Here is a 25,415-nt window from a genome sequence, read left to right as displayed (position 1 = left end):
ATTGACAGCAAGGGACAGAGCTTGGGGGTTTGGTTGGTCAAGCTCAAACTGATATGTATTTATTCATTTTCATTCAGAATTATTATTATTATTATTATTAGTTCTCCGAATTTATTATTATAATTATTGTAACGCCCCGCGCATGTGCAAAAGGACTACAAAGATGTATGATGTTAGCCTATAACAGTATTGTTTTATTGTTTTTATGCGCTTTAACCGTAGGTGGGTAGTGGTGGCTCAGTGGTAGATGATTAGCCTGCCATGCGGGAGGCCCGGGTTTGATTCCCAGCCAGTACTCAAAATGCCGGTGCTTTGCGCTTAAATGCCACGATATTGCCATTACATCATCAAGTTATGCTTTAGTACTAAATGCATGTTTTCAATTGAGAATTTTTTTTTTGCTTAAGCTATGAAACACATTAGCACTCACCTCACAGTTGCTATAATTTAATGATAATCATAAGCAAAAAGTGTAAAACAAAGGATTCATATTTAGTAAATTTTCACCCATAGCGGGATTCGAACCAGGGTCTGGACGATTTTATACTATTATTTAAGCAACGCCACACCATGTGGAAAGCGGCAAAAATGCTTCAATTTTATTGTCTGTCACTGAGTGTCAGCTATTCACGACTGGCCCCGGGCTTTGACTGCGCTTTCTCCATTCGTTATTACAGGCCCTGGACTTCCTGGCCCACAGCAGCCCACACCATAATACATTGGCTCATTAATGTAGAGATACATTTTTAACACCAGTTACTAGTATAAAAATATAACACAATCCAGAAATCAATGCTATTTAAACATATTATTTGAAGTATCACTGAACATATATTGGGTCATATTAGTAAAACAAAGAAACGAAAAAAAAATAAAGAACATCAAGACAAACAACATATTTACATTTAGGCATTTGGCAGACGCTCTTATCCAGAGCGACTTACATTTTTATCTCATTACACACCTGAGCAGTTGAGGGTTAAGGGCCTTGCTCAAGGGCCCAACAGTGGCAACTTGGTGGTTGTGGGGTTTGAACCTGGGATCTTTCAAACCGTAGTCCAATGCCTTAATCACTGAGCTACCCCTGACCCACATATAACAAAACATATAAATATAACATATAAATCTATAAAGACAATATTTTAAAAGGAATGGCAATAAAACTGAACAGGTAAGCTGAAATAAAATCAGTAGCAGCAGTAGCTCACGCTAGTAAACTAGTTACTTATTTTAATTATTATGGTAGTTAATATTAATACGAAATAATGCTAAGAAACATTATTTCAATTAATATTGACCACCATAATAATAACAACTAGCACAAGTTAATGCTACTACTAATTTTATTCTGTTTGATTGCCATTCTTTTTCCTTGGCTCTGGTAGATCAGGGGAGACGTGTTGGTCATCATCAGCATGTATTATGATGTGGGATGTGGTGCGCTGCTGGATTCAGCCTCACTGTCCCTGACCTGTTATAGGCAGAATCTGTTCATTGAAAGCATTTCACAGCATTTACCTCTAAAGCTTTTTCTTATTTTCGCGTAACCTTTTCTTCTTCCTTCTTTTCATTCATGTAAAGGATTATTAATTTGCTCAGAAAATTCGCTGCATCGAGAAAGGATCAATATCTAAAAAAATGTAAGTCGCTCTGGATAAGAGCGTCTGCCAAATGCCTAAATGTAAATGTAAATATGTTGTTTGTCTTGATGTTCTTTATGGGGCCAGGGGTAGCTCAGTGGTTAAGGTATTGGACTACGGTTCGGAAGATCCCAGGTTCGAACCTCACAACCACCAAGTTGCCACTGTTGGGCCCTTGAGCAAGGCCCTTAACCCTCAATTGCTCAGATGTATAATGAGATAAAAATGTAAGTCGCTTTGGATAAGAGCGTCTGCCAAATGCCTAAATGTAAATGTAAAAAATGCCCACGTGTGTGGACAAAGAATACAAAAGTGTATAATCTTTAATAAGTTAAACTTTTAAGTTAGCCTAATACAATATTGTTTTCAATGCTGAAGCAAACATGCTTTTGTTTTAGTCTATTCATTGAATACAACGCGACAGCGCGCTCTGAGGTGAAGCACACCCACAGTTACTGTAATCCCCCATCTCACCTTTACGACAGGTGTGAAGTCATCAAACCGGTTTCTCTGCTGGGGAATTCGCAGAATTGGGGGTTTTAAAACAAATTAACAAGACAGAGCAGACTTCAGACAGGGGGTTTGGTTGGTTAGAAGTGGCGCTGACGGGGGGGCGGGAGGGAGTCTCGCCCGCGGAGCAATTCAGTGTAGAACCGCCACTGCCTATTTTTCACCACATCACGTACTTCCCTGATCTCGGACTAAACTCCGCGCTTTGCTTTTATATTGTGGAGCAAGCCCGAGATCATATTAATGTAGCATTCATCATTCAAAGTTATTCATATCAGTGTATAGTTAGTGTGATTTGAAAAGTGCTATAACTCCACCTGCCACAGTTTCAGCCCAGTGGAACAATCTGACTACATGTGAAGTGCCATGAAAAAGTATTTGCCCCTTCCTATTTTTTTTCTTTGCATTGTTGTCATACTTGTATAGGTGGAATTTTACCTAAACACTTTAGGTTAGAACGTATAGGTTAATATGTATAGGTGAGAACAGCTGATTCACACTTGGGGAGAGTGAATAATTTGCATTTGAATGTTGTCTGGCATTGTAAGCACACGCAGTGACACTAAAATAACAATAAGATTAATAGGAATAGGAGGCACTAAAGAGGAGGATTTTAATTTAGACTATAAAAAAAATTAACCTGCGTTTATTTTTAGGCGTGCCAGGTGCCACTTTTTAGTTTTATAATGCCCACATGACATGCTGGTGAGCTATCCATGCCAATGATCCCGGGCTTGCACCCTGCGCTATAAAATACGAGTACGACGGCCATCCGCGGACAGCAGCTCCTGCCTCCGTCCGCTTGCGCTGGCTTTTCTTTGAAGTCCCTGGGGCGCGTTCAATTTGCCCTGCTTGCATACCGCACTTCCGCGTTGTTGTGCGCGCGTCTCACTCATACCACGTAGTAAAATCCACTGTAAACCAACAAACCCCGAGTATTTTATAGCGCGGATTGGAAGCCCGGGATCTTTAGCAAGGAGAGCTCTTCTTTACCATTCGTGCCTAATTCCGCAGCCCCGCTTCTTCGCATATCTGAAGGAGAGGCCGCCTAACTAGTGAGCGAGGAGCGATATTGATTTGGGCGCATGCCGTGACAGGCTAAAAAAAAACTATTGTCCTCAAAAATGTAACAGATGGGAAACTGATTAATGTGCAAAAACTATATAATAAAACCATATAAGACTACATGCCTTTATAAGACTCAACTTTTATTTAAGCGCACTCACAATAACGAAAAAGCAAATAAGGTGCGCTGTTCTTTATTGTTTTTGGTGAACTTGAGCGCGACAGAAAATGAACGCAAACGATTTTTTTTTAATGGTCAGAGTCATTCTGCTTGCTGTTTTCCCGACGCGTTCATAATCATTAGTCTACTTCTGCCGGTGTGCTCTGGAAAACTTTATGCGTGCGGCTGAGGGCTGATTAAAACTATGTGGTAAATTAAAGAGGAGAATCACGATGCCGAATCGAAGTCCTGAGCCGAAACCTCATTTAAATTAAATTAACAAATATTATAAGTAAAAAAACAATAGCCGATGTTTAGAAACCGTTTATAAATTCTTTCCGACATGAGTTGGCCCGGTGTTATGCGCAGAGCGCCGGGAGATTTCCTTAACCTCCGAAATCACTGGGGCATTTTTTCTAAATAGATGCTATTGTTAATAACTGATGGAGGTTTTGAGATGTATACACACACATTTTTAAGGGGTTTAAAACGAATTAATAAGTCGGAGCAGACCTACATGAAAGGTGAGAAGTGAGTAACTGAGCGCGCTGTCGTGTTGTATATACTGTACAACATGCGTTTATTAACCTTTTGATAAAAACGCTGCCTTTTGTAAAGTGAAAGTACTTTACAAAAGACGAACAGATTTATTTCAGTCATGAATTCACAATCACATTACATTCCAGCTATTATTTCCAGCCGTGGTTAAATAATGGATTAAATAATTATTAAATGCTGGACACAAACAGCAAATATGATGATTATTATAAAAAGCCCAAGAAGTTCGTGTTCATAAAATAATATTTACCTAATAATATAATATATATAGTTCATTCATGTTTTCTGATGATGTCGACACATTTTTACGTTTTAAATAAGATATGTTGGCATATTCACGAATCAGGACATTCGCATAGTTAAGACTATCAGATAGCCTACTATCAGGAAATTAAATTAATTTCAACACCATATAAACCTAGACATTGCCATGTCTTTCACTGTTTTGTCCCTGTTAAAACATTACAAAAAATATATAAAAAACTTATTAAGAATTTTAAAGCACAAATTTGGGCATCTCATTTTATCATTATGAAAATAATATGAAGCACATATACACACATTCATCATGAAAGATCTGTTGTAAAGCAAAATAAAATTCATGTTTGCTTCGGCATTGGAAACAATATTGTTTTAGGCTAAGTAATTATACACAGTTCTTCGTTGTACAGTACTTGGTCCGGCTTTTAGATAAAGTCCTTCCATGCGCCATCTGGCGGATATTCAGTGAAGCACAACACATTTATTTAAATTCCCGAATGTTGCTTACGGCAAGTCGCAGCACGCCGCGCGCTAAATTGCGGCATCCCGCGGGAAAACACACACAGTCTTTAGGGCCACATCTGTAGTTTGACGCCATTTACGTTCTAATTTCCGAGCGGTCTGTTTTAAAGTGCGCGTGTAATCGTTATACCAGGGAGCAAGTTTCTTATCTCTAATAATTTTTTTTTTAACTGGAGCTACATTATCTAAGGTATAGCGAAATGTCGAATCTAAATATTCAGTCGCCTAATCGAGTTCTGTGGGGTCAGACGGTGATCTAATTGAAGTTGGGAGCTCTGGGAGATTACTGATAAAACTCTGTTTGGTAGTTGATGTAAATGTACGTTTCATACGGTAGCGCGGCGCTGTGCGTACATTATTACTGTGACACACTTGAATTGAGACAAGGTAGTGATCTGAGATAACTTCAGATAGTGAAATTGTGAATAAATTTTTTATATTTAATCTGAATAATATTATTAAATCTAAAGTGTGACCTGCTTTATGAGTGGGTCCTACTACACACTGATTTACTCCTACCGAGTCCAGTATGGACATAAATGCTGTTCTCAGAGAGTCTTCTGGGTTTTTAAAATTAATATTAAAATCTCCAGCAATTAACACTTTGTCTACAGAAACGACTAGGTTTGAGAGGAAATATGCAAATTCACTAAGAAATTTAAAGTACGGCCCTGGAGGTCTGTAAATGACAATTAGCGGAATCGACTGAGCTGACTTAATATAGTTAAATACACTTATGTTACTATAAAGAATTTCAAATGAATTAAATTTGTGTCCGTGTTTTTGTACAATAGTCAAACTATCATTGTGAATAACTGCGACGCCTCCTCCTCTACCAGTTAACCGAGGCTGGTGTATGTAGCTGTATCCAGGAGGACTAGCTTCATTTAGAGCTACATACTCGTACTGTTTAATCCAGGTTTTTGTTAAACAGAGTATATCAAACTCCTGATCTGTGATAATTTCATTAACTATAACTGCTTTAGATGTGAGAGATCTAATATTTAACAGTCCTAGCTTCAGATCAGAGGTGCCGGCTGCGCATTCAGTCTGATCCAAGTTTGTGGTCTTTATGTTAATTAAATTACTAAAACAGACTTTCTGAGTCTTTCTAAATTTGTTTTTAGCTCGGGGAACAAACACAGTCTCAATATGATGAACCCTGAGTGACGACTCTATGCAGCTAGCAGACGGTTGGTTTAGCCTGTCTGTCTGCTCCCTGGCCTGGGCTCTGGTTGTCACCGTTTAACTAGGCCACTTCTGAGACTATGAGCTATACTGCAAGAAATGAGAGCAGCACCTTCCCGAGTGGGAACAACAGGCCAGCTTTGCCCTCAAAGGTCTTCCAATTATCAATGAAGCCCACGTTGTTTTCGGAGCACCACCTGGACATCCAGCGGTTCAGCGACCATAACCTGCTGTAAGTTATGTCACCACGTCTCATTGGGATGGGACCAGAGCATACTACTCCATCGGACATCGCCTTCGCTAATTTAAACACCTCTATAAAGTTATTCTTACTAACCTCTGACTGACGAACTACATACTAGGGTATGGAAACGTAATGCATAGTCTTGTATAGAGAGATTACCTTGGGTTAGGTGATACAGTTGTTCTCCCGCTGATCCTTCACTGTCTGTGTGCTCAAACACCTCCCTGAAGTGTGCCACAAAGAGTTCATAGGATTCTGTCAGCGGCCCTGCCTGCGACCAAATAGACTTCGCCCACTTTAAAGCCTGTCCAGATGAAATTGAAATTATATAGGCAATTTTTGCCTGCTCATTCGGATAACAAGACGGTTGCATAGCGAAGGTAAACGAGCACTGCAGTAGGAAGCCCTTGCACTTCCCCGCCGAGCCAGAGAAGGGAGCTGGTCAGTGGGTTTGCTCAGCAATGGTGGCAGTGTTGTTTTAAATAACTGGCATAATTTATCCATCATCGCTTGGTTGGGTTCAGGATCACTCATCCTAATCGTTGGTAAGGTCCAGACTTCTGTAACAAGGATGGACTTACACAGGATGGTAAGTATAAGGATAAGCAATGTCTATTTTCAGATAGAGAGTTAACAGCAGTTTCAAGAGATGCAGTGTCATATATGGAAAGTTTTTATTTAAAAGTTAATTTTGCTGTGTGAATGATGTCAGTGTGATGTGAGGAGTTTTTGCTGGTGATACCTGGAAGCGACGGTAGACACACCACGGAGCAGCAGAGATAAGACGAGGAAAAGCAAAAGCTACAGTGGTGTGAAAAACTATTTGCCCCCTTCCTGATTTCTTATTCTTTTGCATGTTTGTCACACTTAAATGTTTCTGCTCATCAAAAACCTTTAACTATCAGTCAAAGATAACATAATTGAACACAAAATGCAGTTTTTAAATAAGGGGTTTACGTTATTAAGGGAGAAAAAAAACTCCAAATCTACATGGCCCTGTGTGAAAAAGTGATTGCCCCCCTTGTTAAACAAAAAAAAATTAACTGCGGTTTATCACACCTGAGTTCAATTTCTGTAGTCACCCCTAGGCCTGATTACTGCCACACCTGTTTCAATCAAGAAATCACTTAAATAGGAGCTACCTGACACAGAGAAGTAGACCAAAAGCACCTCAAAAGCTAGACATCATGCCAAGATCCAAAGAAATTCAGGAACAAATGAGAACAAAAGTAATTGAGATCTATCAGTCTGGTAAAGGTTATAAAGCCATTTCTAAAGCTTTGGGAGTCCAGCAAACCACAGTAAGAGCCATTATCCACAAATGGCAAAAACATGGAACAGTGGTGAACCTTCCCAGGAGTGGCCGGCCGACTAAAATTACTCCAAGAGAGCAGAGACAACTCATCCGAGAGGCCACAAAAGACCCCAGGACAACATCTAAAGAACAGCAGGCCTCACTTGCCTTAATTATGGTCAGTGTTCACGACTCCACCATAAGAAAGAGACTGGGCAAAAACGGCCTGCATGGCAGATTTCCAAGGCGCAAACCACTTTTAAGCAAAAAGAACATTAAGGCTCGTCTCAATTTTGCTAAAAAACATCTCAATAATTGCCAAGACTTTTGGGAAAATACCTTGTGGACTGACGAGACAAAAGTTGAACTTTTTGGAAGGTGCGTGTCCCGTTACATCTGGCGTAAAAGTAACACAGCATTTCAGAAAAAGAACATCTTACCAACAGTAAAATATGGTGGTGGTAGTGTGATGGTCTGGGGTTGTTTTGCTGCTTCAGGACCTGGAAGGCTTGCTGTGATAGATGGAACCATGAATTCTACTGTCTACCAAAAAATCCTGAAGGAGAATGTCCGGCCATCTGTTCGTCAACTCAAGCTGAAGCGATCTTGGGTGCTGCAGCAGGACAATGACCCAAAACACACCAGCAAATCCACCTCTGAATGGCTGAAGAAAAACAAAATGAAGACTTTGGAGTGGCCTGAATCCTATTGAGATGTTGTGGCATGAACTTAAAAAGGCGGTTCATGCTAGAAAACCCTCAAATAAAGCTGAATTACAACAATCCTGCAAATATGAGTGGGCCAAAATTCCTCCAGAGCGCTGTAAAAGACTCGTTGCAAGTTATCGCAAACGCTTGATAGCAGTTATTGCTGCTAAGGGTGGCCCAACCAGTTATTAGGTTTAGGGGGCAATCACTTTTTCACACAGGGCCATGTAGGTTTGGATTTTTTTTCTCCCTAAATAATAAAAACCATCATTTAAAAACTGCATTTTGTGTTTATGTGTGTTATCTTTGATCTTTGTGTGACAAACATTCAAAATAATAAGAAATCAGGAAGGGGGCAAATAGTTTTTCACTCCACTGTACATAGCCTTGTAGCAAATAACAGGGCTCCGATAGAGAGAACAGTCAATGGATCACATTCCTGAACCCCCTCTCCCAGCATGCATGGCGCCATCCTGATAAACTTATCTGGTTCGCTATCTTAAGGGGGACGTCTGTAAAACTAAGAAACTCCATAAGGCCAGATGCTTTAAAGTAGACCCCGAAACCGAAGGTGTAAATCGGCGATCCGGTAAACAAAGAAGACAGTTTTACAGCTTCACCCCGAGCTGGGGGGGGGGGTGGAGAACTCATCACACCTGGACACTCTCTTGACCTCCGGAAGACATGCCTTTCCATGAACAAAGGCATATGGCATGGACACTATTTTAAACATCTTTAAAGTGTGCCAGTAGGGCAAAATGTATTCACATATATTTACTTAGTTCCTTTTATTCCTGTGTATATGTTTGATTATTCTGCATAACTTTAAAGGTGTAATCAGCATTTACAAACCCTTTTATTAGATAAAGGAAGGAATGAGTGGGTAAGATATATAATGTTTGGTGTCAATCTCAGGCTGGCTTTATTTCAAGAATGTTGGTGAACATGGGAAATTGGTAGCATGAACAGAGCTCATTCAAAATTACTTTTTATATAGTATTAAAAACTCCACCCGGATGGGTCACACGTGACAGCTGAAACACCGGGCTAATTAAAGCACGAAAGGAGCATGAGGCCGATGTATGCCGACACTGATGGCGTCATCCACTCTTCCGCTCTTTTAGAACTCTCAACGAGACTTCGTGCCAGAACTCCAAAGAGTTTCAGGAGAAGTTTCAGAGCGCAGCCATCGGTAACCAGGCAACCAACGCCTCACCGAAGGGCTTTCCCGACAGATGTCATCTCTCCAACATCTCTCAACCAACCAATCAGCAACGTCGTGATTCCCTTCGCTGGAGGCAAACCAATGCATGAGAACGCAAGTAAACAAACAAAGCTGCATACCTTGCTGAAGTTGGTGCTCGTTTCATAACTAAACCGTAAGATTAAACCCAGGACTCTGCTCTTGTGACTTTCGTTGATCTAGTAACCAGTACTAAAATAACTTCATTCATTTTCACTTGCCAAACTGTTTGTGTGTATGTGTGTGTGCGTGCGTTCAAGTACTGTAGTTTCATGTATCGTAGATTAGTCAAATAAGTTCTAGTTTCTTTATGAAGTACTGTTGTCTTGGTCATGTATTTTAAAGTCTAAACATTTGCCCAGATCGTGTTACCTTGCTTATAATTGCTAAATACTAGATTGTGTGTTATAGCCGTTGGCCATGTGATAACCAGAACTGGTAAGATACACTAAATTGTGCTAAAGGCTGGACGGGTTGTCGATAAAGTGTGCATTATAAATTTTGATTCAGTTAATCAAATTAACCCGAATCGTTAAAGATTCGATACAACTCTGACCCAGAGCTAAACATTACTTATTAATGGTAAAGGATGCGTTGGCATTGTGTACACATTAAAATGTCTACATTTATTGGAGGACAATGCAATCGTCATTCTTTGTCTTTATTATGTAAACCCTACATATTAATGATGAAGAATGCCGGGAGCCATTCATGGTCATTATTACGTTAAAACCCTACAGCCTTTTTAAGATTCTGCTTTTATTTGGGCGCACTCATAATGACAACAAAATGTTTATGATTTTCTAAAATAATGAAAGCAAATAGGGTGTGCTATTCTTTATTGGTTTCTGTGAACTTGAGCGCAACAGAAAATGACCCGAAACTCTGTGTACACTTGCCTCATAGACGTGAAAAAATATATCCTTATAGAAAGCGAAATGTCTGCTTTTATATAAACTAATAAAAAACTAATTTCAGATTATGTAATTTGTATGAAACATGAATTATTGGCGCATACACTGCTGTGGGGATGATGAGATGACATGATTACCTTCATCACTACAACCAAAACCAAAGAAATCACACCATTATCAACCCAGCGGGCACAACTCATGTAATCCACGTGGATTTCTGGTGGATATTTGGTGAAGTGATGGATCCACCAATTTTCACCTGATATCCACGTTGATTTCACGTGGTTTTAGGAACGTGGAAAACCTGTTCTAAATTAATGTGGAATCCACATGGAGTTTTAGTTCTACATTATCCTTCGTGCATTTCCACGTGGATATCACATGGAAAATAATTTCGTACCACCTATTGATGGTTGCTAGATCAAATTTTTAATGCATATTTCGTATGCTTTTAAATGTCATTAATTAACATTAAACACACTCTAAAATAAAATGACGCATATGACGCGTTCAATGTGTTCTAAAGGTGAACACATGAGCCAAAATGTGTTCTTAAATGGCATGTTTATGTTCACATACGGAACATGAGTATTCTGAAGTTGCACATGTGTATTTACATCTAGAACACATAAGTTTAAACACAGAACACAGATGTCAGATATTGTACACTTCATGTTATAATTATACTTAAAAACACAATACTTACACAAAAACTAAAAAATCCGGATTAGAAAAGGTACTCCACTGTAAAATAATATTTTTATTCAGTTTAAATAATACATCGGATGTGTGCAAATTTGTTTTTGACTTCTTCTTTGCCTCTTGACGAAGGCGGTCGCATCTGCTCTCCCTCCCTTATCTCTCCCCGCTTGCTTCTCTTGTCTGTCTTGTGAATACTATTCAGAGACTCTCTTCGCCTTGCTCTTGAAAACAAAAAGGAATATGGATTTGATCAAGTAGTCTCTGAATGCAATTGACACGATCTTCTCGACGAGAAATGTGGGTTCTGGGGAACCTATATGTCCTGCTGGGACGTTTGCTGCTGGATACACGATGGACGGTTGGGAGAAGTGGCGCATTGTGTGCCTGGCCGCACTGTCTCTGGAGGATGTTGAAGATATCTACCTATTCGGAACTCTGATAACAGGGATTCTGCTGATTGGATTAGGTGGGATACTTGGATATCGGAAAATTTTAAAAGCAGTCAGTCTCAACCCCAAGAGACTGGCTGGCTGGGAAATAGTGGTGACGAGAGCTGGACCGCAAATTGGATAACATCTTAGTGAGACTAGCAGCTATGCAACGTGATTTGGACAGAACTGGAGACCAGTGATGGACATTAAATATCTGTGAAATTGGCAGATATTGATCGAAACCTGGAAAATATGATTTTCCTTTTCGGCTGCCCTTTTTCTTTCCAGCTACTGCATTCAAGGCCGTCGCTGGAGACATAACTAACTCCCCGAAGACCAAGATAACGAGACGCTCTGGAATCCTAATCCCCCCCCTTCAAGGACACCTGGCGCAGACTGCTACGGGATGTTACAGGCTTACAAACTGACACGCACACACATAACAGCTACAGATAGACACTCTACCTTCCCCTTATCCAACGCCTTCGTGTGCTTATTCCCTTCAGTGTGGGTAGGCGGAATCGGGACCAGCGCTCTCTAGCTGCAGGGACTGGAGCTGTTTGCCTACATTGGACATTTCCTATCCCCTGTACCCTCATCGTTGCAATGTTTATGTCTTGTGATTACATGTTTTTATGTTTTCTTTGCTGAGGTCTTTTTTACCCCTGATCGCACACTGCCCTTTTCGAAGGACAGTCTGGAGGGGCTTTTTTACCCTCGTTATCCTATTGTATCTTATTCCTTATTTTCTATGATGGCGCCGGTTAGGTGGCTGCCGTCGCGACTCTGTGGTCGCACAAAATCATTTCACTGCATATTGTACTCTGTATGATTGTGTATGTGACAAATAAAATTTGAATTTGAATTTGTTTTAGTTTGAATTTGTATATATTATGCTAAAACAATATACCATTCTACCATTTTTATCAAATCATACACATACACTTTTTAAAATGTGTTACTGATCGCCTAAATGCCACATCTGACTACAACGTACACTGGATTTGCAAACTAAAAAGAAGTTTAGAACACCGATGTGCTATCAGAGGCGACATATAGGCGTCGCTGTGCAGAGTGACTTTGCAGTCTAGCGAGTGGTACTGAGCATGCGCAGTGATCAGCCTTTCCTGGATCCCGTTTTTTTAAGTGGAAGTGCGAAACATTTATAGCTAATAAAAAGAAATTAGAAACTTCGAAATTTGTTTATATTTGTGGTCTGCTAAAGTTACAAAGTACCCGTGGCAATTGTGTTTCATACAGAGAACATTTGTGTGTGATGTTACAGGGTGAGCACTGAGGTAAATAATAGACAGTAATATTCTAGTATGTTCTGTGGCAGTTAGTGTAGGTTCTAACCGACGCGGTTAGCTTGATTGTGAATCAATGTATGTAGCTAGCGTAGGATTCGAAGCATAACAGCCAATTGCAAATGTTAATTTGTCAAAAATCATAAAAACAGGCTATTGTATTTGATGAACAGGTATAATTGTCATAATTGCAGCACCATCACCATGTATAATATATATGCACCGAGGAGTTCTGGCAGTGAACATTCACTTGCAGAATATATGTTCCATTAAATTTCAAAGAATAGAAGAAGAAACTTTTCAGTGTAACTTATGGGGTTACTCTACCCATTTATTTCTTTGAAGATAAATAGATAAGTTTGTTTTCTTTTAGATTCCTTACCAATTCACTTATGTTTCAACTAAACATGAAGGGATAACGAGGGGATAAAACATCATTTGACAGCGCTGTGCAAATTAATAACTGGTAAGTAATTGAACAGTGCCATGTGGTCGTGTCTTTTTTTATATTAAAACAATGATTGTATTGATAAATTGCAGTTCATGCAAATGGTCAAGGAATGCACCAAAGCTATGCTTGGAATGTCAATAAAGCGATGCAAGCATCATGGGCAAAATTCACAATGTTGAAGGGAACTTATAAAATATCAATTCGGCAGAAGTTCAGGGAACAAAACTTATGGCATCTGCTAAAAATCTAAACTAAATAAATTGTAAGCCTTTGAACGGTCATTTGGAGGGGGTAGCACAAAATTGAAGCACAAAATGGAGGGGCAACATGCAAGGGATTTCAGCATCTCGACGCACAGTATACTAAGCTGTTTATGAACTAGACGCTGTTTTTTCATTTTGTAATCTTTCTAGTGTTTACCCTGTACTGTAGAATGTATATTAATTTTTTTTATGAATTACTGTAAATAAACGTCTCGGGTTACTTTGCTGTAACCCTGTTCCCTGAAAAGGCGGGAACGAGATGCTGCGTGAAAACGCTATGGGAACATCTTGTCATGTTGCCGGTTGTGAAGCATGTGTGTATCAAACACGCCAAATTTTGGCTTATATAACCTCGGTCGGGTGACGTCATCTGATGAGACGCACCTGCAGGTTATAAATAGGAGTGAACCGGAAACATTCCTCAGATTGATTTGTCTGAACGGACGTCCGGTCACGTAGGCAGTGCGGCATTGGGACGCAGCATCTCGTTCCCGCCTTTTCAGGGAACAGGGTTACAGCAAAGTAACCCGAGACGTTCCCTTTCAAAGGCTACACTCGATGCTGCGTGAAAACGCTATGGGAACGAGAATACCAACGCCGCCGCACTGCAAGTGTCTGGACCCCAAGGTTGTGTAGCGTGTGCGCACAAGGCCAAAAAGGTCTCAGAACTATATCTGGGAAGCTGACTCGAGGGCCTGTGAGCCCGGAGTGCCATGATCATCCAGATTATAAAATCTAACAAATGTGTGCGGAAAGGACAACCCTCCATGTCACACACTTGCTGCAGGGGAATACTTCTTGCCAGCTGTTGCAATAGATGAGGCGATCCCCCTGGTTGAATGAGCCCTGATTCCTAGAGGCGAAGTGAGCCCACGTGCCTCATAGGAGAGGGCAATAGCCCAGTGTAGTGGGGGCCACCCCCCGTTGCGGCCCCAGACCATGTAAAAGCTGCTTTGACTTACGCCACTAGCTGATGCGGTGGACGTAAATCTAAAGAGCACGTACTGGACAAAGTAGGTGAAGTCTTTCCTGCTCCGAAGCTGTAAAGGCGGAGGACAGAAGGCTTCATAAACAATAGGATGCATATTGGCAAATGTGTGCGGAGAGGACCAACCCTCCGCGTACCAGACTTGCTGCAAGGGAATACCTCTTGCTAGTGCAATTGATGAGGCGATTCCCCTGGTTCAATGAACCCCGATTCCTAGAGGCGAAGTGAGCCCACGCGCCTCATAGGAGAGGGCAATAGCATCTCTCACGCCGCTTGCGGCTTCAAAACATGTAAAAGCTGCTCTGACTTACGCCACTGGCTAATGCGGTGGACATAAATCTGAAGAGCACATACTGGACACAGTAAGTGAAGTCTCTCCTGCTCCGAAGCTGTAAAGGCGGAGGACAGAAGACTTCAAAACAATAGGATGCATATTGGCAAATGTGTGCGGAGAGGACCAACCCTCCGCGTTACAGACTTGCTGCAAAGGAATACCTCTTGCTAGTGCAATTAATGAGGCGATTCCCCTGGTTGAATGAACCCTGATTCCTAGAGGCGAAGTGAACCCACGCGCCTCATAGGAGAGGGCAATAGCATCTCTCACGTAGCTTGCGGCTTCAAAACATGTAAAAACTGCCCTGACTTACGCCACTGGCTAATGCGGTGGACGTAAATCTGAAGAGCACGTACTGGACACAGTAAGTGAAGTCTCTCCTGCTCCGAAGCTGTAAAGGCGGAGGACAGAAGGCTTCAAAACAATAGGATGCATATTGGCAAATGTGTGCGGAGAGGACCAACTCTCCGCATCACAGACTTGCTGCAAAGGAATACCTCTTGCTAGTGCAATTGATGAGGCGATTCCCCTGGTTGAATGAACCCTGATTCCTAGAGGCGAATTGAACCCACGCGCCTTATAGGAGAGGGCAATAGCATCTCTCACGGAGCTTGCGGCTTCAAAACATGTAAAAGCTGCTCTGACTTACGCCACTGGCTAATGCGGTGGATGTAAATCTCAAGAGCACATACTGGACACAGTAAGTGATGTCTCTCCTGCTCCGAAACTGTAAAGGCGGAGGACAGAAGGCTTCAAAACAATAGGATGCATGTTGGCAAATGTGTGCGGAGAGGACCAACCCTCCGTGTCACATACTTGCTGCAAGGGAATACCTCTTGCTAATGCAATTGATGAGGCGATTCCCCTGGTTGAATGAGCCCTGATTCCTAGAGGCGAAGTGAGCCCACGCGCCTCATAGGAGAGGGCAATAGCTGTCCGCTCCTCTTAGAGAGGTAACACCATTTAGAAAAACCATCTTAAGGGTCAGAAACCTGAGGCGCTGACTCTAGTGGTTCAAAGGGGCACAAGCCAGAGGACAAATTATTATTATTTTTTTTTTTCTGCAGAAACTCCAGCACTGAAACAATTCGGCAGTGGACTGGGTCTACCTGCTTCGTCATGCACCAACTTTTCAAATACATTCTATTTGAGGGGAGGCAGTCCTAGTACTTAGAATAGTCTTAATTACGCTGGCTGGAAGACCAGCTTGACTTAGAGTAGAGAGTAGTAAAGGGGACATTTGCTGATCTTGCGAGGCAAAGAGGTCCACCTACGCTACATGAAATTTTCCAAGAGTGTAGATCGCCCTGAGGGACAGGAATCTGGTGCGCTAGCTATTTAGCGGCGCGAGCACAGTCCGCCCTGGCGATTAATATACGAGACTGCCATAGTGTTGTCCACCCGCACTAGGACATGGTAGTCTCAACTGCTGGAGGAAGTGCTTTAGGGCCTGAAATAGAGCCATGATTTTGAGGCAATTGAGTGCCGCGCAAAAAGATGGCCTCTCCAGCTCCCTTGGGCTGGACGGTCATTTAAGACCGCACCCCAGCCCATGAGGGAAGCGTCTGTCGTTAGCATCTGCGACGACAAGACGAACTTAGAGTGGGACCCAGAGTCAGAAACCGGGGTCTGAACCACATAGGAAGGGTACGAAGCACCTGGCGCGTAGCCCTTATTGGGGATTGGCCCTAGAGTAAAATCCCCTGGTTCCTAGCCACAACTGAAATGCTCTCATGTGCAGAAGGTCCAAGGTGTCACCGTGGATACAGCTGCCATGAGAGCTAAGATCTCTGAAAGTGATGGTCACTTTCTGGTCTAGCTTGATTTCCTTGATGGTGTTGAGAATGGATTCGACACGAGCGGGAGACAGCTGTGCCCGCTTACGCTCAAATTCCATGTGACACCCAAAAATGTTGTCCTCTAAACAGGAAAGAGCATGCTTTCATGGCATTGGATCTCAATCCTAGGAAACAAAGATTAGCTAGAACGACATGCTGATGTCGAAGCGCTAGCTACTGAGACTGGGCCGGCCAGTCATGTAATTCAATACGGATGCTCTGGAGTCGTAAGAGCCAAAAATACATCCATGTATTTTGTGTATGTGCGGGTGAAAAAGCTAGACCAAATGGAAGGACCCGATACTGGTAAGCTTCGCCCCCGAAAGCGAACCTCAGGAACCTCCTGTGTTGTGGCAATATTTCCATTGATTTATTTTTAGATAGCGGTAAGGCCCGCAAAATCTAAAAAATTGGACTCAGCCCCCCGTTCCTCTTGCACTTTCCGGTTTCGTGGAGGTGGAGACCATGCCATTGAAACGCGGAGGGTGATGTGAGAACTGAATCCTGTAGTTTCTCTGTACAGTGCTTAGTGCCCAAGGAGATATACTTGGCAGTAGCTTCCACGCTGCCAGTTTCTCAGAAAGGGGCAAAGCTCAGTGGCTTGGTTAAACGGGGGGGATGTTAGATGTTCGGCATCCTGAAACACGGCAGGAAAAACCCGAAGAACTAACAATTTTATTGGAGACTGGAGTTGCCCGAAACACCAGTGGTGGCGGAGCAAGAACACCAACCTCCTGGGGGTGCCAGGGAGAACACTTCATTCTTTAAAAGGAATTCTGCGTGCCTCTCCCCATTGGGGGGCCACCCCCCACGATCCTGTTGAACCTCAGGGCTTCTTTGTGAAGACAATATTCCAGTCTGACCTCTTTTGAGGCGGATCTCTTCTTGTGTTTCATGCCTCGCAACAGTCAGACCCGGTCGAGACTGGGTGGCCGACAGTCCCGACTCTTGAGCAAGGCGGGGAAGGAATTTCCCGAAGGCTTGTTATATAACTCCGCCTCATGAACCTAGTGGCGACCGAGTTAACGACATCGCCAAGCAGGCCGGGAGGCGAGATGGGGCATCGAGGAGGAATACACGATCCTTTTCCTTAATGCCCCTGAGATTCAACCACAAGTGCCTCTCCGCGGAGACCATAGCAGCCATAAAACGGCCGATAGCACGAGCCGTCTGCTTTGTTGCACGAAGAGACAAGTCTGTGGCCCGGCGTAAATCCAATACGCCTTACCTTGCAGAGCCCCGCCAGTACTCAAGTCTCTCAGCAGGTCAGCCTGGTAGGCGTGCAAAACCGCCACGGTGTGCAATGGAGCACCAACCTGACCTGCTGCCCGAAAAGCTTTTCCCTCCAGGGAAGATAAAAAGTCTACACAGCTTGAAAGGAAGTAATAGCTTTTCAGGAAGGATGATGTCCCAGAAGAGAGATAGCCTGGAAGCGTCTCTTCTATCTGGGTGTCATCATATAACTCCGCGTTCCTACCTCAATTATATTTAAATAAATAAATAAGTTGATGGCAGGAAAACACGGGATGAATACAGCTTACTCCATGAAAGGGTTAACTTATATGGAGATTGCTAAGAAAAGGGGAGAGAGCGTCGTTGAGGCTCCGCCCCCGGCCACCCGACAGAACCTGCCGTCTGTTTTTTTTTTTTTTTTAATATTATTTTTAAGTGCTTAGAGCTATTATCATCTCCGCGAAAGCAAGAGAGGATGTTTATCCTTGCCCATTCACAAGAAGCGCGGCGCGCGTTTGCGAGCGGACAGAGGGATTTCCCGATCCGATGAGAACGCGAAAGAAAGGAGTTTTAAAACCCGTCTCTCACTGCTCTGCCGGATGCACGTGTTTAAGCCCCAGAAATGCGCGGCGGCTCGGAATGTGAGGCGCGCGCGTAGCACTTAATCGAAGCAGTAAAGTGTAGAGATCGCCCTCCGATATGGATTATACACACGGAGGGACATCTCGTTTAAAACTCTACCATATCGGTGAGTTAAACACTTTCTTATTTTGCTGGTTTAAACACACACGCAAACACAACAAGGTCAGTGAAGACAAAAGATCTGAGGAATGTTTCCGGTTCACTCCTATTTATAACCTGCAGGTGCGTCTCATCAGATGACGTCACCCGACCGAGGTTATATAAGCCAAAATTTGGCGTGTTTGATACACACATGCTTCACAACCGGCAACATGACAAGATGTTCCCATAGCGTTTTCACGCAGCATCGAGTGTAGCCTTTGAAAGGGAACTACATATGCAGTTGATTTACCATAAAGGACTTTTCTGTTTTTTGTGTGCTAAACCAAACTTCAGGGTCAAGTAATAGCGATTTTATTTGAAAAGTAATATATAAAATGGCGGGAAATATAGTGATAGTAATGAATTGTAAGCCTTTGAATGGTGATAAAAATACTTGCAAAACATCAGCATACATTGGAGGGAACTTCTGAGGTGGTCAGTGATTTATAGCACAGCTTTTGTTCTATACAGTGGTGTGAAAAACTATTTGCCCCCTTCCTGATTTCTTATTCTTTTGCATGTTTGTCACACTTAAATGTTTCTGCTCATCAAAAACTGTTAACTATTAGTCAAAGATATCATAATTGAACACAAAATGCAGTTTTTAAATGATGGTTTTTATTATTTAGGGAGAAAAAAAATCCAAACCTATATGGCCCTGTGTGAAAAAGTGATTGCCCCCTTTGTTTATCCCGACAGCTGTGCAGCAAAGCGCGTTGTCGGTACTTCAAGCAAGTTGAAGAGCGCATGTGTGGTTGCGATGTAGAACCCTCGACTCAGAACATTCCCCCCGTGCAGTCCTTCAGGCTCTCTGGCGTGCAGCCGAGTTACTGCGTCGCCTAGTGAACCAACCGTAGTCGTTTCGCCTGTGCCACAGCTAGACATTGTAACGCTCGGATCTTACTTTGGAGCTAATTACACTTTTACAGGGTCTTAAAACTAAATAGTACTTACTTCCGGTGTTGCGCAATCTTCGCAGAGCAAGGAAAGACACGTGACAACACCAACTTCCAAACGGGCCTGAGACCGGATTCCACCGCAGTCGCTCATCCAGGGCGAGAGGTAAAAGCTCTTCACTCCCAGTTTACTCACCTAGCGTTGCACGAAGGCTTACTCTACCGCCTTGGTGCATGGACATTCAGGTTCGGGACACTTCGGGGTGACTAAAACTCTCTACTCACTGGGCTGTCATACGGACAATCTTTGTCCACCGATGTGACCTCTGCACGGCAAAGAAGGGCCCCATCCAGCGCTCGCGGGCACCGTTGCAGGACTTTCGGGTGGGGGCACCTATGGAGCGTATGGGCGTGGACACTCACAACCGGGGGCAAGACTTTGCTACTGGAGAGCAGGTATGGGTGTATTTCTCCGGAAGGAAGAGAGGGCTCTCGGTCAAGCTTATGTCCCACTGGGTGGGCCCCTGTACAGTAATTGCTCAGCCCTCCGATGTCATCTACCAGGTGCGGTTGGTTGTGCTCCACCAAGACCATCTTGCTCCTTACCAGCTGCACGCCGGCGAAACATCGAACTCTGCAAAGGCCGGACCGCGTCCAGACAAAGTTTGCGCTGCCCCCTACCCCACAAAAGGACTCCGGCATTCACAACGCCAGCGCCGACCCCCTTCACGCCTCCGAGACTGAGAGAGTCATGGTGACCAGGGACAGTCAAAGCTCGGGTGGGGGCAGTGTGGCGTGGGCGGGGCGGCGGCTGACGGCCATCATGGCTTGCGGGGGTTCTCTGTGTTCACCCTGTTGGGGAGGGTTGTTTGGGCTGGTGGCTTCGGCCATGTTTGTGTGTGTTAAGTATGTGTATGACCTGCTGAATGTGCTCCGGTTCATGCTAAGGCTGAATTGGGTGTGGGTCTCATGTGAATGTGCTGCTCATGCTATACAGTGCTGTATAAAATAAAGTACTCCCAGCCATTGCATTGGGCAGCAATTAAAGCTCACTCGTCTCTCCAACATCCTTTCCGGCGGTAAAACGCTACAATATCATACTTTTTTGTATTCTTAGTGTGTTATAATAATAAAAAGAATAATAACAATAATAATAAATTCAGAGCACTACTACGACTACTACTACTACTACTAATAATAATAATAATACTAAATGGAGAAAGCACAGTTTTAGAGAAGTATTATCAATGAAAGAGAGAAGAAAATGAAGAATAAATACATATCAGTATTTACAGAGAGCTCTGTCGCTTGCTGTCAACATGTGCCTATAAGAGACAACATATTTTCGGCTTTAGTAGACACACAATACTTCAGACTTAAACACGACCGGCCTATACAGGCAGTGAAGGGCATTTTCACAGCTTGCCATGCGCAGCTGTGGCAAGTCGCGGGATCCCTTTTCTCGAAATGTGCATTCTTAATAGCCAGATCTGTATCATGAGCTATTAATCAGTGATTTAACAGACTCTGTTCAGACGTCAGTAAATGCTCATTGTTGCGCTGTGTGGAGAAGGGACATGGTGATGACGTTTGGTTTGTATGCCGCAATCTAAGAGAGTGTGTGTCTGTGTGTGTGTGGTGTTACCAGAGAGGTGTCAATATGTCTTACATATTCATGAAAAGTTGTAGATTATTCAGTGAAACAGAGGCTCTGCTGCAAAAAGTTAGGCACATCAGTCACTTTACCCCCTAATTAAAGGTTTTTCTGAGTGTTATAATATAGTTGAAACATAACAGATATACAAACTGAACAAACAGTGCACACTGAATACTAAACCTAAACAGAACGAGTGGATTAATAAACGGAGATGCATGTTTTTTAGTCCCACCTCCGTGAAAACAGCATATTTAGAGAAAGGCTCGCCCATGAGCGGTCATGCACAGACCACTACACAGCAATATGTTAATATAATATGACTGAAGTAAAGCGACTCACATCGGCGTGCGTTTCGCAGACATGCTCTTATTTAGTAAGTATAATTTGTGTTTGTTCTGGGAAAGAGAAATCTCTCATATTTGCGCACGCGTTCATCTGCCTATTGATCAAAAATTTGCAAAGTGAAAGATCGCATATGCATGCCACGGGTTCCCGTGAAGAATTTAACATTCGCTAAAAGGCTTATTCACAACCACATTTTAGCCATTCACAGACATGCATTGTGCTGTGTTGTTGTTTGTAACCAGAGTATTTTATAAATGAAATGAAACTGCTGTTTTTGGTACACACTTTCGCTTTGCACTTTTCATGTCCACTTTGATCAACACCCCGCCAATACGACCAGATACGAGCAGCTTTGTTTCAGTCATAATATACACATATCATGAAGAGGGGCGACTTTTGCAAATCAGACAAAATGTAAAATTATTTTCCCAGATAAACAACAGAGCACAAATATATACTTGCTGATTGAACACTGCATTTTTTTTAAGTGAAAGTGTTGTGAGCAGCTTTATTTTAGCCATTCCAACCATTCATGGTCAAATAATTATTAAATGCCAGACACAAACATCAAAAAAGGATGATTGATTATTATTATTCTGATTATTATTATGATGCTTTTTTGCTGTTTGTGTTCAGTGTTAAATGATTATTTGAAACTGAAGCGGTTCATGTGGATTCATGCCACGAGTCATGTTATCATACAAAGCTTATTACATTGTGCACGGTCCACTGAGCTTCTGCAGATTTTAAAATTGACATTGTTACTGTTTTTAATCACTGGAATGTAAGAGATGGAAAGTTCCCTTATCATAACATGCCTTGTATTGTTGTTAATCACTCTATACACAACCCATGATTTTTAAATGCTATTTTACAAATGGAAAATACAAATTTTAGCATGTTATGATAAGGAAAATCGTTCCTGGGATTAAAAATGGTAACAATGTCAATTTTAGAATCTAGAAGATTTTAAATTTACACAAATTTAAGGAGAGCTCTTTAAAAAAGCCTCAGATTCAAGAGAGTCTTAAAGTGGGGAGGGCTGATTCCTTAATGTACAGGTGAGAACAGCTGATTCACACCTGGGAAGGGGTGAATTATTTGCATTTAAATGTTGTCTGACACAGTAACACAGTAACACAAAAAAGAACAACAACCTAAGATAAATAGGAATAAGTAGGCCTGATTATACTGCATAAATATTATTTAGTACAACAAAACAAAATTCCGCCGCGCTCTCGAAAAATTTGTGTGTGGTTGAACGCTGATTAGACTACATAGGAAATTAAAGAGGAGAATTACAATGCCGGCTCAACATCCCGAGCCCAAACCTCATTTAAATTAAATTAACAAATATTGTAATTAAACAGCAATAGCCCACAATTAATAAAACATTTATATAATAATCATGTATCTATTTTAGGCGTCCAGCTGACACTTTTTTATTAAGAAGGTTTTAATATAAATTGTATAATGCCCACATGACATTAAACATTCCCCATCTCAATATTTAAACTATTTATTTTAACTATTTAAATCATTAAACTATTTATTTTACTATTATAACTATTATTATTTAATTTACATCAAAATAAATTTAAAAACCAGAACAATAAAACGATTTTTTAAAAATATTATATATTAAATGTGGGCTGTTCACTCCCAGAACATACCTCAAAAATGTAACAGATGAGGACTTATGTCCATCTGGAAAAACTCCCATGTGGGAAGTTAAGGTTGTGTGGTTAACATCAAAAACTTTAATATAAATATCACCAGCAACGCAGAGGACAGGATGCGTCACTGTTTTAACCATTGCAGAGACTTCACAGCCAGCGGCAGTTTTCAGAAGTATTTCCCAAGGAAAGGCTGAGTTGGGCGGGGTACATGAGGCATGTACAGTACATGGGCATTGCAAGGAGCTCAAATCTCTGATCTTTTTATTTTTTAAATAGACGCTATTTTTAAATAATCTATCGAGCTTTTGATTGTACACACACTTATTCGTGCCTAAACAACCTTTAAAACTACACTTTGTGGCACAATAACAATAATATTGAAAAACCAGAGAATAAAGAATAAACCAGTTATTAGGTTAAAATAATCCAACAAGGTGTTTACAGAAGCAATACGGCATTTTTTGGTGTTTTCTTTGAGTTATTCTAATATTCTATTCTGAAAGTTTCTATTTCCAGTTATTTCTATATTTAAAGTTTGATGTATTTAAATGTAACTTTAAAAAAATAATAATACCAATAAACCGATACAAACAGAGGCTGTATAACGGCTCATTCTTTGTGCAAATAAAATTGTCAGCTAGTGAACTTGATTGTTTGTCTGAACAACATTTAATAATTTTTTTAACTCATTATTGTACAGTAAATGTCAATGGCTGTGGTTCTGATTTTTGTTGTATAAAGTACTCGGATGTGGAAATTACCATCACTGTAGTATTTCTTTGATACAACATATGACTTTATGACTTAAGCTCTAATTATACTTGAAAATTGTGTCGAATGAAAATTTCACTTTGCGCCACCTGGCGATTACATTAAATGCTACTGATTTATTTCACCGCGGCGGTAAGCAGAGTGGTAATAGGCATCCCCCTTGACTACCTACTGTAGAATACTATGTTTAGATGTGTCAAAAGCTGCACTAAGGTCAAGTAACACCAACATAGTGATGGCATGGCAACTGGGGTTCAGAAAAATGGTAGCAGGTTGTCTGTACTGGAGAGCAGAACAATAATGAGTGCCTGGAGACATAGTGAAGCATAGTGGAGGTTTTTTGCGTTAGAGGCTGCATTTCTGCAAACAAAAGTGGAGATTTGGAGAGGATTTGTGGTGTCCTTAATGCTGAGAAATACTTATCCATCATTCAATACCATTAGGGAGGCATCTGATTGGCCACAAATTTATTCTACAACAGGAAAACAAAACATACATCCATTATCTTTGGCGTAAAGAAGAACAAGAAGGAGTGGAACTGATGGATTGGCCCTCACAAGTCCCTGATTTCAACATCATCCAGTCTGTCTGGGATTAAATGAAGAGACAGAGGGATCTGAGGCAGGACATCCACATCCACAGGAGATCTGTGCTTAGTTCTCCAAGATGTCTATAACAATTTACCTGCTGAGTTCCATCAAAAACTAGATAAGTATAAGTACAGGCAAAGCTTGGTCACACCAAATACTGATTTGATTTGTAATTTTCTTCTGCTAATTTACTTTTCGTTTTTGTTAAGTTGAGTACTAGTTTCTTTTTATTATTTAACAGTTCTATTTTCTAAAGCATTCTTACTTCACAGCATTTTTTAACTGAGTTATACTGTACTCTTCTGTAGATTTTGCTAGTGTGTGTGTGTGTGTGTGGATGTCAGAGTGAGAGGGGAACACCAGCGCAGCTTTCACACTCGCCTGAAACGACCATGTGCTGTAATTAACTCTTTCCTCCATGCGTGGCAGCGTCACAGAGGAAGGATGAGTTTAGGGGATTTTATTTTAATAATCCGATTCACTGATCCCTTAAATTTCTACTCCTGAAGGAAGATGAGCTTGAACACACACACACACACACACACACACAGAGAGAGAGAGAGAGAGAGAGAGAGAGAGAGAGTCGTTTTGCTATTTCAGTTTAGCTAAATTAAAATGTAAAGTGCTTAGACTGCAGCTGAATAAACACACTCAGCGTCTTTACACAGCAAATAAAAATATTTTTTTAACCCTCAGAATTAATTAGCAATATCAGAACCAGCTTCAGCACTGAACCAACACATTAACCATCATTAGCCTCATTAGCATCCTGTCCCTTTTCACTCCCCTGCACTTTATTCTCTCAGTTTTTATTATCAGAACTGTCTTCATGTAGTTCACC

Source organism: Clarias gariepinus, chromosome 10 (assembly GCF_024256425.1).
Source record: "Clarias gariepinus isolate MV-2021 ecotype Netherlands chromosome 10, CGAR_prim_01v2, whole genome shotgun sequence".
Classification (NCBI taxonomy): Eukaryota; Metazoa; Chordata; class Actinopteri; order Siluriformes; family Clariidae; genus Clarias; species Clarias gariepinus.
The sequence above is the reverse complement of the archived record's forward strand: the minus strand, read 5'-3'. Positions refer to the sequence as shown.